At 41.6% G+C, this 14,615-nt stretch overlaps 1 pseudogene; it reads left to right on the top strand.

The window, feature by feature from the left end:
- The first annotated feature begins 3,358 nt into the window (after positions 1–3,358).
- LOC100453019 (glyceraldehyde-3-phosphate dehydrogenase-like) lies at positions 3,359–4,149 on the top strand (annotated as a pseudogene).
- The last annotated feature ends 10,466 nt before the right edge of the window (positions 4,150–14,615 follow it).

A 14,615-nucleotide genomic window follows, 5' to 3' on the forward strand; every position in this document is an offset into this window, starting at 1 on the left:
TACCAGCTCTCTGGGATCTGCAATCTGTGAGCTTAAAGTAGACTGGGAGAAATCTTCAAGTGCAATGTGAATTCTGACCTTGTGCAGTGAATACATTTGGAAGGAAATCCACATTAGCCCATTATCTCCTCTCTCAGACTATCATTTGAGATGTTGTTCCTGTCTTGCAAGGTCTAGAAATTTGCAATGTTGACAGCTCCAATCACTAAATTTTATGTGAGGTGACTTTCTCTCCTACCCAATATATCCAAAACCTCAATTGCAATTTTCCCCTGGAGAGCTCTGGATTCCTAGACAAAGAACGTCACTGAAGGGAAGCTATCTAGTGATAACTGCTTAATTATATGGCCTGTACCACAAGAGTGGGGATTTCTGGTTGTATGACCCAGTGACTCTTATCATAGATGTCTGAACTTATCCCATATTTTTGGCTGCAAAACTATTCTCAGCAAATTCCTGAACTGAATATGCTGTGAATGCTTCTGTAGCCTATGCCTGACAACTGCCCAATATCACTACCATAAGCTCCCTAAAACACTTTCCTCTGTTTTAAAAAATCAAGATGTAATTTGTATTCATTAAAATGCCCAGATCTTAAGTGTTCAGTGCCAATGAACTTTGACAGTTATATATGCCCATGTAAGTACCACTCAAAGAAGATATAGACCATTTCCTTCACTCCATAAAGTTGTTTTCCAACTGTTCCCTGTTATTTCCCTGCCCTTCACCCAATCAATCTCATAGGCAACGACTTTCTGATTTTTATTCCCACAGAATTCCCATTTTCTATTTCAATTTCCTATGTTGTCATAATTTATTCTTCTAAGATCTCTGTGGTTCTGGATATATGTTTAAATATAAAATCATTTTAAAATTTAGTTTTGTGCATGATGTACAGAAAAAGTAACTGTTGATTTTCTCTATTGTTTGTTCTTTTTTATATTTCATGATTTTCATAATTGGATTACATTTATTAACTTTGGGTTTATTATACTCTTATTTTTCAGTATTCTTATGATGAAAGCATAGATAATTGACTTTAGTCCTTTGCTCATTTCCACTATAGGCATTTAAAGTTGTAAATTTCTCTCTAAGCACTGTGTCAGCGGTATTCAACATTTTGATGCACTGGGTTATCATCACTCAGTTAATGATGTTTCGCATTTTTTCTTGTGAGTTCGTCTATGACCAAAGTGTTACTCAACGTATGTTGCTTGTTTTCTAGGATTGGGAGTTTTTTAGATATCTTATTGTTATAGATTTCTAATTAAATACTATTGTGGCCAGAGCATATACTCTGTATGATTTTGATCCTTGGATATATATTGAGACTTGTTTTATGTTGCAGCATATGGTCTATGTTGGTGAAAATGCCATAAGCACTTGAAAAGAATGCTTTCTGAAGTTGTTGGAAGTCATACTCTACCAATGACTTGGTTTGAAACTGCACTCTGGGTCTTGCCCTCTTCCCACATTGTAGACATTCACTTAATACTTGGAACGTGACTACCAGTGCTTCAAACCCACTTGCCTAGGAAAGGTTGGCCTTGTGCTGCAAGATGTAGCAGCTTGTTCTCTGAAGCTATCAGAACTAGCTACAGGCCCTGGGTCTTGCTGAGACTTGTGGAGCACTGTCTGAGGCCACCCAGGTGCATCGCAGGCCTTTGTCTGCTGTAGCAGGTGCTGGAGTGCACCTTAGATAGCCCTCATCTCCTTCAGGACAGTATCGCTCATTCCCTCAGCTGTTGAGAGTTCTGGAGGCTAATAGACCAACCAGTGTCTCTCTTGGAGTCTCTAAGTGGAACCAGTAAATATAAGCTTTCTTTAAACCAATAAATATCTCACTTTCTTTAGGAAAATGAGAAATAAAACAAAGGGCAAGACTGATGCAAGCCAAACTACCAACTTTCTTTTATTTTTAAACAGCTTTACTGAGGCATAATTGACATATCATAACATTCACCTGTTTTAAGGCACAGTTCAATTACTTTTAGTAACATTTTAGAGTTGTGTGACCATCATCACAATCCTGTTTTGGAACATTTCTTTCATTCCTAAGGAATTCCTCATGCTCATCAGTTGCCACCCCTTATTCCAAACCCCCCAGCTCTAGGAAGCCCCTAATTGATTTTCTGACTCCACAGATTTGATTTTCTGGACACCATATGAATAGAATCATAAAATATGTGGTCCTTTGTATCCATCTTCTTTCACTTAGCTAATATACTTTTGTGGTTCATCTATGTTGTAGCATGTATCAATATTTCGTTCCCTTTAGGTGTCAAATCCTATTAAATTGTATGGATGGCTCCCATTAGTTGATTCACTTATCAGTTGATAGACTTTCAATGTGTTTCCACTTTTTGGACTATTATGGATAAAGCTGATATAAATATTCACATTCACTTGTCGTGTTGACATACATTTTTATTTCTTTGCAGTAGACAGGTAGGAGTGAAACTGCTAGGTCATATGGAAATGTATCTTTAATGTTTTAAGAAACTACCAAATTGTTTTCCAATGTGGCTGCCTGTCCCATCAATAATGCATGAGTATTTCAATTTTTCACATCATTGTGTTTTCAATTCCTCCAATTGTTACTGTCTTTCCTTTTTATTATAGCATTCTAGTGGGTAAGAAGTGGTATCACATTGTAGTTTTGATTTGCATTTCCCTGCTGACTGATGATGCTGACCATCTTTTCATGTGCTTTATTGGCCATTCCTACACCTTTTTGGTGAAATGGCTATTCAAATATCTTCTCCATTTTAAAATTGGGTTATTTATCTTTTTGTTGTTTAATTGTAAGTGTATTTTATATTCTAGATACAATTCTTTATCAAATACATGATTCAAAATTTTTTTCTTAGTCTGTGGCTTATCTTTTCATTTTCTTATTGATGTCCTTCAAAATGCAAACATTTTTAGTTTGATCATGTCTCATTTTTAAACTTTTTCCCTTTGCCCAGGAAAAGTTGGGGTTTTGCCTAATTCAAGATCATGAGTATGTTAATCTATGCTTTCTTCTAAGATGTGCATAATTTAACCCTTACATTTAGTCCTATAATCAATTTTGAGGGAATTTTTGCTTATGTGTGAGTTAATGGCCTAAATTCTTATGGCCACTTGATTTTGACAAAAGTAAATTCAATGAAGGAAAAGGATAGTCTTTTAAAGAAGTGATACTGAGACAACTGAATTGTCTACATGCTCAGGGAATTTCAGCATGCTGTGTAAAGTGATGCCAATCTGAGCCATACACTATTGGCATCAGAGTTTGTGAAGACTTTCTCGATATGATAACCATGTGTTAAATAATATGCTGTAGCTAGTTCTCCTCTCTTCCTGTTCCACAGGCGGCCACATTGTCCTGTTTTGCTCCAGCCACATCCTTGAGACACCATGGTGAAGTTGAGGGCCTGAGTCAACGGATTTGGCTGTATTGGGTGTCTGGTCACCAGGGCTACTTTTAACTCTGGTAAAGTGGATATTGTCGCCATCGATGACCCCTTCATTTAGCTCAGCTACATGGCCTACATGTTCCAGTATGATTCCACCCATAGCAAATTCCATGGCACTGTCAAGGCTGAGAATGGGAAGCTTGTCATCAATGGAAAGCTAGATCCTACCAAAATCAAATAGGGCAATACTGGCACTGAGTACATTGTGGAGTCCATAAGTGTCTTCACTACCATGGAAAAGATTGGGGCTCACTTTCAGAGGGGAGCCAAAAGGGCCATCATCTCTGCCCCAGCTGCTAATGTCCCCAGGTTTCTGATGGATGTGAGCCATGAGAAGTATGACAACAGGTTCAAGATCATCAGCAATGACTCCTGTACCACCAACTGTTTAGCACCCCTGTCCAAGGTCATCCATGACAATTTTGGTATCGTGGAAGGACTCATGATCACGGTACACACCATCACTGCCAGCCAGAAGACTTTGGATAGCCTCTCTGGGAAGCTGTGGCATGACGGTCACAGGTCTCTCCAGAATATCATCCCTGCATATACTGGTGCTGCCAAGGCTGTGGGTGATGTCATCCTTGCCCAAACGCAAGGACCCTATAAATCCCCTATGGGAATAAATCCTCTGGAAGCGCTTTCCTTTCTTATGGCACTCTGCACATTTACTGTGCAGAGCACCTAACATGTCTCATATTTCATCTCCCCCACTGGACCACTAAACTGGGAGCAGAAATGGAAAATTGGAAGTATTAGTCCTGGGTCCAGCCTGCAGACTTGTTTTGTTAGTTTGCATGCTTTTCCCCCAACAAAGTTTAATTTATTTAAAAAATTATAAACTATGATAAACATACAGAAAATTTGAGAATGGTATAATAATGTATATTTGTGGCATATCACCAAGAATGAACAGATTTGCTGCTGACACCTGTCCACCCACTTTTTAAGGTATGAAATATTACACATACAGTTTGAACACTACCCCATGCATCCCCCTCCTGCAGCAGGTCTTCATGCTGCTTTTTCAAATTTAGAGTTAGTCATTAATATTTAGAAATCAAGAGATTTCACATAAGAGTTGGCCTCTGGCCACTTTCCTGTCAGTTCTCACCAGGCCATCATGGGCTCCGCACCCCACCCCAACCATTGGATCCTGCCTGTCAGGTCTGTGGCTGACTCTTGCACCTGAGCTCCCTCATCTGCCCTCTGTCCACGCTTCCCAGAAGGTGGGGGCAGGGGGCTCCTCATGCCCCTCATCCTCCTCTGCACTACTGCCCAGGCTGTGCTCCCTACCTGGACCCAGGAATCCAAGTCCTCATTCAAGCCCCATGGGCTCCTGTGACTTTTCCCAGTGACTTCAGCTTAGCTCCATTCTCTGTACTCATATACACCTAGTCCTTAGGCCAGTGGCTGAGCACTTTCCTGTGCATTCATTCATTCCCTTGCCAGGTAACCTGCAGAGCCACCTAGGTGGAGAAAAGGGACCCAAAAGTCCCCACCAGGTCAGGTTTCCTTGTTCTTCCCTCTGAGCCTTTGATGTCCCCATGTGGTGCATCGCATGAGGTGTAGCAGAGCTTGGTGCAGGAGCTCTGCCTACCTGGCACCCTCAGGTATATGAAGGGATGGCACATTTTGTTGGCTACAACACTCCAAGGCCTTTTTGCTTGTTCAGTTGAGACTGCTGGCCCATCCAATTCCCTCGTCTCTTTCTTCGAACACCCCTTGCTGCCTGTTGGAGATATGTCCTTTTCCTTCCCTTCCCTGTGAAGAAAATTGCCCTGGTGGTTTTATAGGTGTGGGGTTTCACTAGGCTGAAACACAAGGGAGAAGGGCTCTTGCCCCAGATTCCACCACCCTCCTATCCTTCCCATGCCGTTTGTCATTAATATATGGATGGTGTGCATGCCTTACAAGAGCTGGATGGATGCTGACTCTTGTATTTTGTGCAGTAGCCAGGGAAGAATGGGTGTTCCATTTTTCACCTTACCCCACTGCCTGGGGCCACTGCACCCTGATGCTTGTGCTGATCATCTGTTCCTTGGGGTTTTGAAGGTGGTGGAAACTTGTTCATCTGAGCCAGAATTACTTCCTTTTTCCCTTCAGAACAAACACTGAAACTATCTCCTTTGCAATAATCAAATTCAGCTGATTAATGATCTGTACATTTCCTGTGTAAGAAAGAAGCCATTTTGATGTTGGATGTGACTCTCTTCATTGCTGTCACACCCAGGTCCAGAGGGAGACAGCTTCCCTTCCCCACACTCTGGACCCACAGCAACCTCCTCACCTGCATCAGTTCAACTCTGTCCCTGACACCCCTGACAGTGTTTTTTTGTTTTTTTTTTTTTTAAAAAAAACCCTATTGCTTCTTTGGTTGGTTAATGACTACATCATCACTGAAGTCCCCACATTTGTCTTGATTGGTCTCCTTTTCTCATGGAAATTGAGAAGAATGAGAGGGCTAGTGATTAAAGGGGAGATCGAGGTAAGAAAAGAGGCTAAAGAAATGTAAGAATAAAGGAAGAAAAGATGTGAATGAAAGAAGAGAAAGAGAAATGAGAGAGAGATAGTTAAATCTGGGGATGTGGGATAGTAGACTTCCACTTCTTGGGCTGAATAGAAGGTACATTTTCGGGGAAGCTCATGCTTGTTCCCTTTACTTGCCCAGGAACCCATGGTGTGGCTCATTGTGTGATTTGAAAGGGTGAAATGCAAGGTTATGTATAACCAGAATGGCCAGCACATATATAGCCAGGTGTGTTCTAGAGACCTTCAAGGAAATTGGCACTGAAGCTGGTGGAGTCTGGATGCATTTTTGCATCTCTCTACCCTGCTCAGGCCCATTTGGTAAGGCATGCAAACCCTTCCAGATGCTCCTCAGGGAATCTTCTGGGTTCTAGAGAGTCCCTTGCATGGGATTGGGCAAAAAGAGGTAAACCAAATGAGCTGGGTCTCTCCCAAGAATTGGCACCCCGTGCTCCAGTACTCTGCTGTACCACTGACAAGACCAGTTCAGGCTGTGTGATTCAGTGGAAAGATAAGGATTTTCAAGGCCGACTTCCTGGTAGAAGGCTTAGTCACTAATCAGTGTGACTGTGAACAAGTTTCCTCACTGATAAAATGAGAATAGTCACCCTCACCTCATAGGTTTGTGAAAGAAAATTAAGTTTTGGGACCCCAAACTCATTTAGCCAAAGGGAAAACTCAAGCTGGGAACTGGGTCATGCAAACCTGCCTCCCGCTTTTGGTGCCTAAATAAGATGGCTACAAGATGAAAAGCTACATGCCTCCCCTGTATTTTGCCCACAAGGAAATTTCCAGTGAGCTGTTAAAACTTCATCATGGCAATGCAAATTGATAACTTATCTTTACAGGTGCAGTTACCCAGGCTGCCAGACACAAATGCATACCTGATTGTTCCCCTACCCAGTGTTTTCTGTGTTACCTTATGTATAATGCAGATTCCCTGCATTTTCCCTCTGCCTCTTTTATGTCATCTTATGTAAAAAGTGCAGATTCATTGAGCCAGACAAGGGCATGAATGGCTATTTTTCCCTCCCCTCCCCTTACATAAAAACTGTGCTTCTCAATATCCCACTCTCTCCCGCTTTGAATTTGGAACACTCAAAATCATCTACAGAGAAATGCATAGACCTGTCTCCTGGATGTGCCCTTAACTTTAACAAATGAATCTGCTAAAATGATTGAGACTTCTCTCATCACTTTCCTTGACTGACATCTGGTAACCATGCAGGGATCCTGAGTGAAAGTGACCTGGCTTGTGGCAATTTGCCTCTCAGTGCTTGGTAGCTGCTTGGGCACTTTATATCCCAAACTGACAGGATGATTTGCCGAAGTCAGGGACCTCTTTCCTCCAGGGATCCCTTCTAATATTTTTCAGTTAGGGGTCTGAGGTTTATTTGCTGTTAAAACAACTCCCCTTTTTTGTGGTAGTTCTTCTACTTGCTTCCATCCAGGAAAGTGAGTTCATCTGCTTCTGCATCGGTGGAGAGTGGTCTCTGCCTTGGGCCCCATCACTAGGTAAGAAACTGGTTTGGGATTGCGTCTTATCAATTCTTTTAAGCGACTAAAATTAACATTAACAACCGGCTGGTGTTACTTTCCTGCTTACACTTAGAGCGCTCAGTGTGATCATTGTTAGTTTTGCTTAACTGTTTTGTTGTTTGTTTCTCTGTGTGTGTGTGTATGTGTATATTTCAGTCCTTTCTCCTGCCGGATTTGACCAACTCTGAACCCTCTAGCTCATGAGTGTGGAATCTTCCACTATGAAGAAATAGAGCAACTTGCTCCCCTCAGCCTTTCGAGGCATTCACAGGTTACAGAATCATGTGAGGGTGTCTGAGAGAAACACTCCCTAAAATGTGCCTTAAATAGGTTTCTCCCTCAGAAGAACATACTTAGGGTCTAATCTCAGCCGGCAGGTGCATATAAGGAAGTGGTCCCTCCTGCACCTTGAGCCCCTGACACATTGTGCCAGGTAACCATGACACAGGTGGACCAAACTGGGTCAAGGGGTAATGGATCTGAAAAGCTAGGCCTGCAAGCAGCACATTTTGTGCCTGACACATGTCCCAGCTTGGTCAAATTTGAAGAGGAGCTCTAAATTATGGCGAACGAGGCCTCTAAGATGCCAGCAGCTGCAAAACATAAAGTTCCCCCTTTAGGAACTCTAGCTAGGTATATGCAAAATACTTATGGCAAATGATCATGCAAATATTTAACCAAGTGGACCACTGTAACTAAAGCAGATTCTAAGTTGCAATGGCCTAAATGGGAAACTTTTGAGATGCCCAAATTAGTGTACCTGTGAACCAGGATGGAAACGCAGGCACAAAAACCAAGCAACCAGAACGGGAGAACTATTTTCAGTGGTATCTAGAAAGTAACAAAAGTAGGGAAGACCACCTCATCTCCCTACAGGAGTTGAACAAACAACTTAGGAATGCTAATAAAGAACTCTCTAATATTTTATCTCTCTTAAAGAAATCCTTGGGATCTCCTAATTCCCCTTTGGCACCTTCCCCACCTCCACCTACACTCCTACTCTACCCTGACCTCTCTGAGCTTCCCAGACCAGATCTGTCCCCACCTTCCCCTGTATGTTTACCACTTGCTCAACAGAAGGCAGTCGGGAATCTGACTTCGAAGACCCCACCAACTGAGAATTCCCTGACAACGCCAATGGCAGTCTCATCTGGAAGATGTGGGAAAGGGGGACCCTGCAGGGACTTCTCTCATGATTTCCTCATTATGGGAATAACCAGTAACAGGTAGGGGAACCCCAGAAATTGTCTACCAACCCTAGTCAAAGGCTGAATTTTGAGGCATAAAGAATTTCCTGACCCCATAAAGATCCAATTGGGTTTGCCTGAGAAGGTAAGCTTATTATCAGAACCTATGATGAAGGTCATTCAGATCATTATCAGCTAGTCCACATGTTGGTCTCAGAAGCTAAAGCTAAGGAATGGCTGGAAAAAGCACAATGGTCAGACCCTATAGCAGCTTTGACTCCTGAAGGCACAATGGAGCCACAATAATCAGCCCCCACAAATCCAGAAGACGGGTGTGAAGACGCATGGGAACAAACAACCACTCTGTTAAATATTATTCCTGCAGTGTTCCAAAGGGCTGTGGATTGGAATAAAATTCAACAATGCTGCCAGAACCCAAATAAATCAGTTTTAGATTATTTCACGTGTTCTGATAAACTTTAAGACAATATTGCGGGATGTCAGCTGATTGCTTTGAAAACACCAAAAATGATATATTACTAAATGCAAATTTCTTGAACAGACTAGATGATGATTCAGCCACCCTTGTAAAACACCACATGACAAATTGGGCCACAGCCAGAACTAATGAACTAGTTAACTTATCTGACCAGTTATCTCGCATTATGATAAAGAAGGAAAAAGAAGATTGCCTGAGTTATGCATTTACAGCTAAAGCAATTAACTTCTCAAACCTCTCAGTCCCAGAAAGATTTTAAGCTCCCTCAGTCTGAGAACTCTTTCCCCCCAGTCTGTTATTACTGTAAAAGACTGGGACACCTCAAGAGGGATTGCCTTAGGCTGAAGCAAAAGAAAAGGCCAGAGAATGCAACTCGGGAAGACTAGGGATGCTCTGAGGAAATACAGGGGTTTCACCTCTTTAAGTATTCTACTCTGACAAACAAATTGGGAGAGATTAATATAATAATAAACCATGAGGTTAAAACTGCCTTGACACAGGCACGACTATTTCTCTGGTAAATCCCACCTTATTTAGAAACCCAAAGAAACCCCTACCCAACTTTAAACAATATCCTCTATGACAGAAAGCCATAGACAGAATTGCCCCTATTATATAAGAATATCTGAAAAAAAAAACAACAAAAACAAGGCTCATTATTCCCTGCATAAGCCCCCGCAACAGCCCTATATTTCCTGTAAAAAATCCAAGCGGGAGAGGATGAAGATTTGTGCATGACTTGAGAGCAATTAACAATATGGTAATACCCAGGCACTCAGTAGTCCCCACACCACATACTCTTCTATCAGCCATAGCCACTACCAGCCAGTATTTCTCAGTTGTGGATTTCTGCAGTGCCATTTTTTAGTATTCCTGTAGATCCAGACAGCCAGTATTTGTTTGCCTTTACTTGGAAAGAATGGCAATATATGTGGACTGTAATGTCCCAAGCATATACAGAAAGTCTCACTTACTTTTCCCAAATATTAAAAGCTGATTTAGAGGATTTAATTTTTCCCCAGGGCTCAACATTCACCCAGCACATGGAAGACTTTCTCCTTTGTTCAGGCACACTATCTTCCTCCCAGGAAGACAGTCTGTATTTACTCAAACAGCCACCAAAAGACACATAGTGTCCAAAGACAAATTTCAGCTATGCTTACCACAAGTTAAGTATTTGGGGCATATTATCTCAGTCAAAGGACTGAGTATTCACCCTGACAGAGTGAGAGCAATTTCAGCTTTTCCAATGCCCATCACTATGAAACAACATAGAGGATTTTTGGGCCTGCCAGGTTGTTGTAGAAACTAGATACCAATTTTCTCCCTTATGGCTCAACCTCTGTATTCATACCTAAAAAATGAACAACCTGATCCCATCATGTGGACTTCAGAGGGACAATCAGCTGTACAACAAATAAAGGAAATTCTAATGCCTCAGCATTAGGACACCCAAACTATTGGCTTTCTCCCTTTTTGTACATGAAACTGGAGGTACTGCATGCAGGATACTGATCCAGAAACATGGTGATCATCGGAGACCTATAACCTATTACAGTCAACACCTGGACCCTGTGGGTTAAGGGCTGCCTCCTGTGTGAGAGCAATAGTAGCCATGGCCCTTCTGTACAAGTCTGTTGAAGAAATAATTGTGGGTTCTCCCCTTACCATTTTTGTGCCACATTCTCTTAAGACCCTTCTAAACTTTCATCATACTCAACATCTGTCAACTGGTTAGCCTCTTATGAAATTTTGCTTTTATCATTTCCCAATATTACTATTTCCCGCTGTAATAATCTTAATACAGCCACTCCCTTGACAGGCCCTACCAATGAAACCCCTCATGACTATGTTCTGATGACTGACCAACTTCTCACCCCCAGGACAGACCTCTAAGAGACGCCACTGGATAATACTGAGATAGAATCATACACAGATGGGTGTTATTTAAGAGGAGAGGAAGGAAATTTTAGAGCAGGATATGTTGTGGTTTCTGTACCAAAGGTAACTAAAGCCAGTCTTCTTCCCCAAGCCAGATCAGCTCAAGTGGCTGAATTGATTTTCCTAATCCAAGCTTGTCAATTGGCAAAAGACAAGGCTTTTGCCATTTACACTGAGAGCCACTATGCTTTTGGGTTGCTCATGACTTTGGGATGCTATGGAAAGAGACAGGATATTTAACCTCCTCAGGAAAACCCATAAAAAATGGACACCAATTATGAGAGCTGTTAGAAGCTATTTTGAAACCAAAACGTTTGGCAATTATAAAAATCCCAGGTCACTCAAAAGTAGACACCACAGAAAGTCAGGTAACCAATTGGCTGACACTACAGCTAAAAGAGCAGCATCCAAGCCACCAGCTCCAATACAAGAAATGGCCATAAAACCCAAAAACACTTAGAAACGTGTTGAAAGAAACCCAGAGCATAACTCCTACAAAAGAGAAATCTACTTGGAAACAGGCAGGGGAATACTTGTCTCCCAAAACTGAAATATGATGTGGACCTAATAATAAACCTGTTATTCTAATTGGATGTCAGGTGCCCCTTATGGAATATGTTCATAATCTAAGCCATTGGAATCCAGATAAAATAATATCCTGGTATAAACAATATTACTGGAAACCATCCTTCACAGTGGCACAAAAAGTTTACTCTTGTTATGTTATTTGTCCCAAATATAACCCACGAAAGCCCCTCCATGGGGCCCAGGGTCATTTTTCCTTTCTGACTGGAACTCTTGAGGTATGGCATGTTGATTTTATCCAGCTGCCATCATCTCAAGGTTACAGGTATGTTTCAGTAATAGCTACATGTTTTCCCATTGGGTTGAACCTTTTCCCTGTAGGCAAGCAACAGCTATGGCAGTTGGAAAAAATCCTACTAGAAAAAAGTATCCCACTGTGGGGAGTCCCCTGTGAACTTCACAATGACAGGGGAACTCACTTTACTGGCCAGGTTATTCAAAATATTTGAAAAATTTGGCCCATATTTCAACATTTCCATTGTGCCTAGCATCCCCAGTCCTCAGGCCTGGTGGAGAGAACCAATGGAATAATTAAAACACAATTGGCTAAGTTCACAGAGGCATTTTCCCTCCCCTCGTCCAAACCACTCCCCCTAGTGCTGCTTACACTCTGATCAACCCCTTTTGGAAAACATCAATTGTCCCCTTATGAAATTATAGTGGGAAGGCCCATGTGTAAGGGAACAAACATAACAAATCCAACTTTTCTTAAGGGAGATATATTGCAATATTGTGAGCGACTTTTTTTATCACCTTAAAAAAGGTCAAGATTTGGTAAGGAATTCCTTTCATAGTGTGCTCCCTGAAGATAAGGCGCCTGGTCACAACCTGCCACCCAGAAATTTTGTCTATTGGAAAAGACATCTAATAAAGAATTCCCTTCAACCCCGATGGAAGGGCCCATACCGGGTACTATTGACTAATCCATGTGCCACAAAATTATAGGGTATAGACTCTTGGATTCACATCACTCATCTTAAAAAGTCACAATCTCCTGAGCGGACTGTAACTTCCACCAAAGACCTTCACCTCAAGTTCACTAAACATCAAACTTCAACCCAGGATTAGAAGCAGATGACAGCTATTGTGGACTGCTTAAACCCAAGATACAGGACGAGGCCTGTATACAAAGAAATGTCTATGTTCATTGTACAATAACCATTACAATGATTGTCCTAGATATACTGGCAACTGCTGTCTTATACAGAACAGGGCACTTGCTTTGTCTAATTTAACATCTGTTAGTAACTAAAATGAATTTCACAACCTTGCTATTATTAATTATATATCCTTACATCTTCTTGCCAGTGATGCCCATGAAACAAACCTGTTTCTACAATAGGCTCAGGATTATGCAGACAGATTACAAAAGGACACCTGCTGGATATGTGGGCTCATGCCTCTCTCCAGTGGCTGTGGCCTGCCATGGTGAGTATCCCCCTTCCAAGGTCCGGACTGGATAGAACACCAAAAATGTATTACATCACAGAAACGGTCTGGTGTTCTTAGTGCTGGCATAACAAAAGACAATATATATAGTTGACCCATTAAAAACACTCTTAAGAACAAGGGATATAGGAAAAGTTTTTCAATGGAAAAGACCAGCTCATTTGCTCTCACTTTAGCATCTCCGCAAGTAAAAGAGAAGGTGGTAACCATGCCTCGAACAATGACCCATTTTCAGAATGGAATAATACAAATTTGGGATGGATTTATCTGGCTCACCCATTCTTTGGCCAACTTAGCAAAACAGTGTGAGAGATACGGGGTGGATACCTGGAGAACATTGAGACCACATTATCATATTATAAGACACTGACTGGCATGCCAACAATTGGGTGCAGCAACCAGATATTTATTGGCTAGCTCCAAATGGGACGTATTGGCTATGTGGCACTAACTTATGGCCATGGTTACCTCCAAGGTGGTTAGGATGATGTTCCCTAGGTTATACTTGGGCACAAGGACAAGTAATTCAGACCTTGCCAAAACCAGCAAACCTTTTTCATTTACACTCTTATTGGATGTGTTCAGTATTCCAACGGCATGTTCATTTAGCTTCAATCTTTGTACCACAGATAGGTGTTGAAGATGTTATATGGCATATAGAGGCCTTAACGAATCACACCCAAAAGGCCCTGAATGATAGCCGCATGAGTATCCCCTTGCTAAACAATGAGGTTATGCTTATGAGGAAAGCTGTGCTGCAAAATCACATGGCTTTAGATATTCATGACAGCACAAGAGGGGACCTGTGCCATCATAAAAACTAAATGTTGTGTGTATGTTCCAGATGAATCAAAGAACATAATGCAACATATGACTGCTATGAAAACCCAGATAACCAACCTGTCAGATCCAAAACCCTCACTAATCGATTGGTTGAGTGGTTGGCTTGGATCCTGGGGAACGTGGTGGTAGAAACTATTGTTTATAATAGGAATAATAGTAATAATTTGTGTTCCATCCTGTTTTTCCTTACAATGTTGTTATGGTATGTGCTTGCATATAAGTCAATGTGCAACTAAAAGGCCCAAAGAATTGCTCTAATTGAGGAGGCAGTAATATACCCTGACCCAGCTTCCAGGTTTGCTTTCCTTTTGTTGCTATAAATCTGGCCTAGGTCCCTATATATTTTCTTTTTTTTTCTCTCTCTCTCTCTCTCTTTCTGGTTTCCTCTCATTTTCCCTTCTTCCACCCTACCCCTCCATTTTTTTTTTTATCTTCATGGGACAAGACTTCCTAGGAATAAGCCTTCCTAGCAAGGTGAGACATAACCTCCCAGGAATGAGCCTTCCTAGTGACGTGGGACCTGAACTTCTAGGAATAAACCATCCTAGCCATGAGAAACCAGCAAAAAAAAAAAAAAAAAAA

Source organism: Pongo abelii, chromosome 1, assembly GCF_028885655.2.
Source record: "Pongo abelii isolate AG06213 chromosome 1, NHGRI_mPonAbe1-v2.0_pri, whole genome shotgun sequence".
Taxonomy (NCBI): Eukaryota; Metazoa; Chordata; class Mammalia; order Primates; family Hominidae; genus Pongo; species Pongo abelii.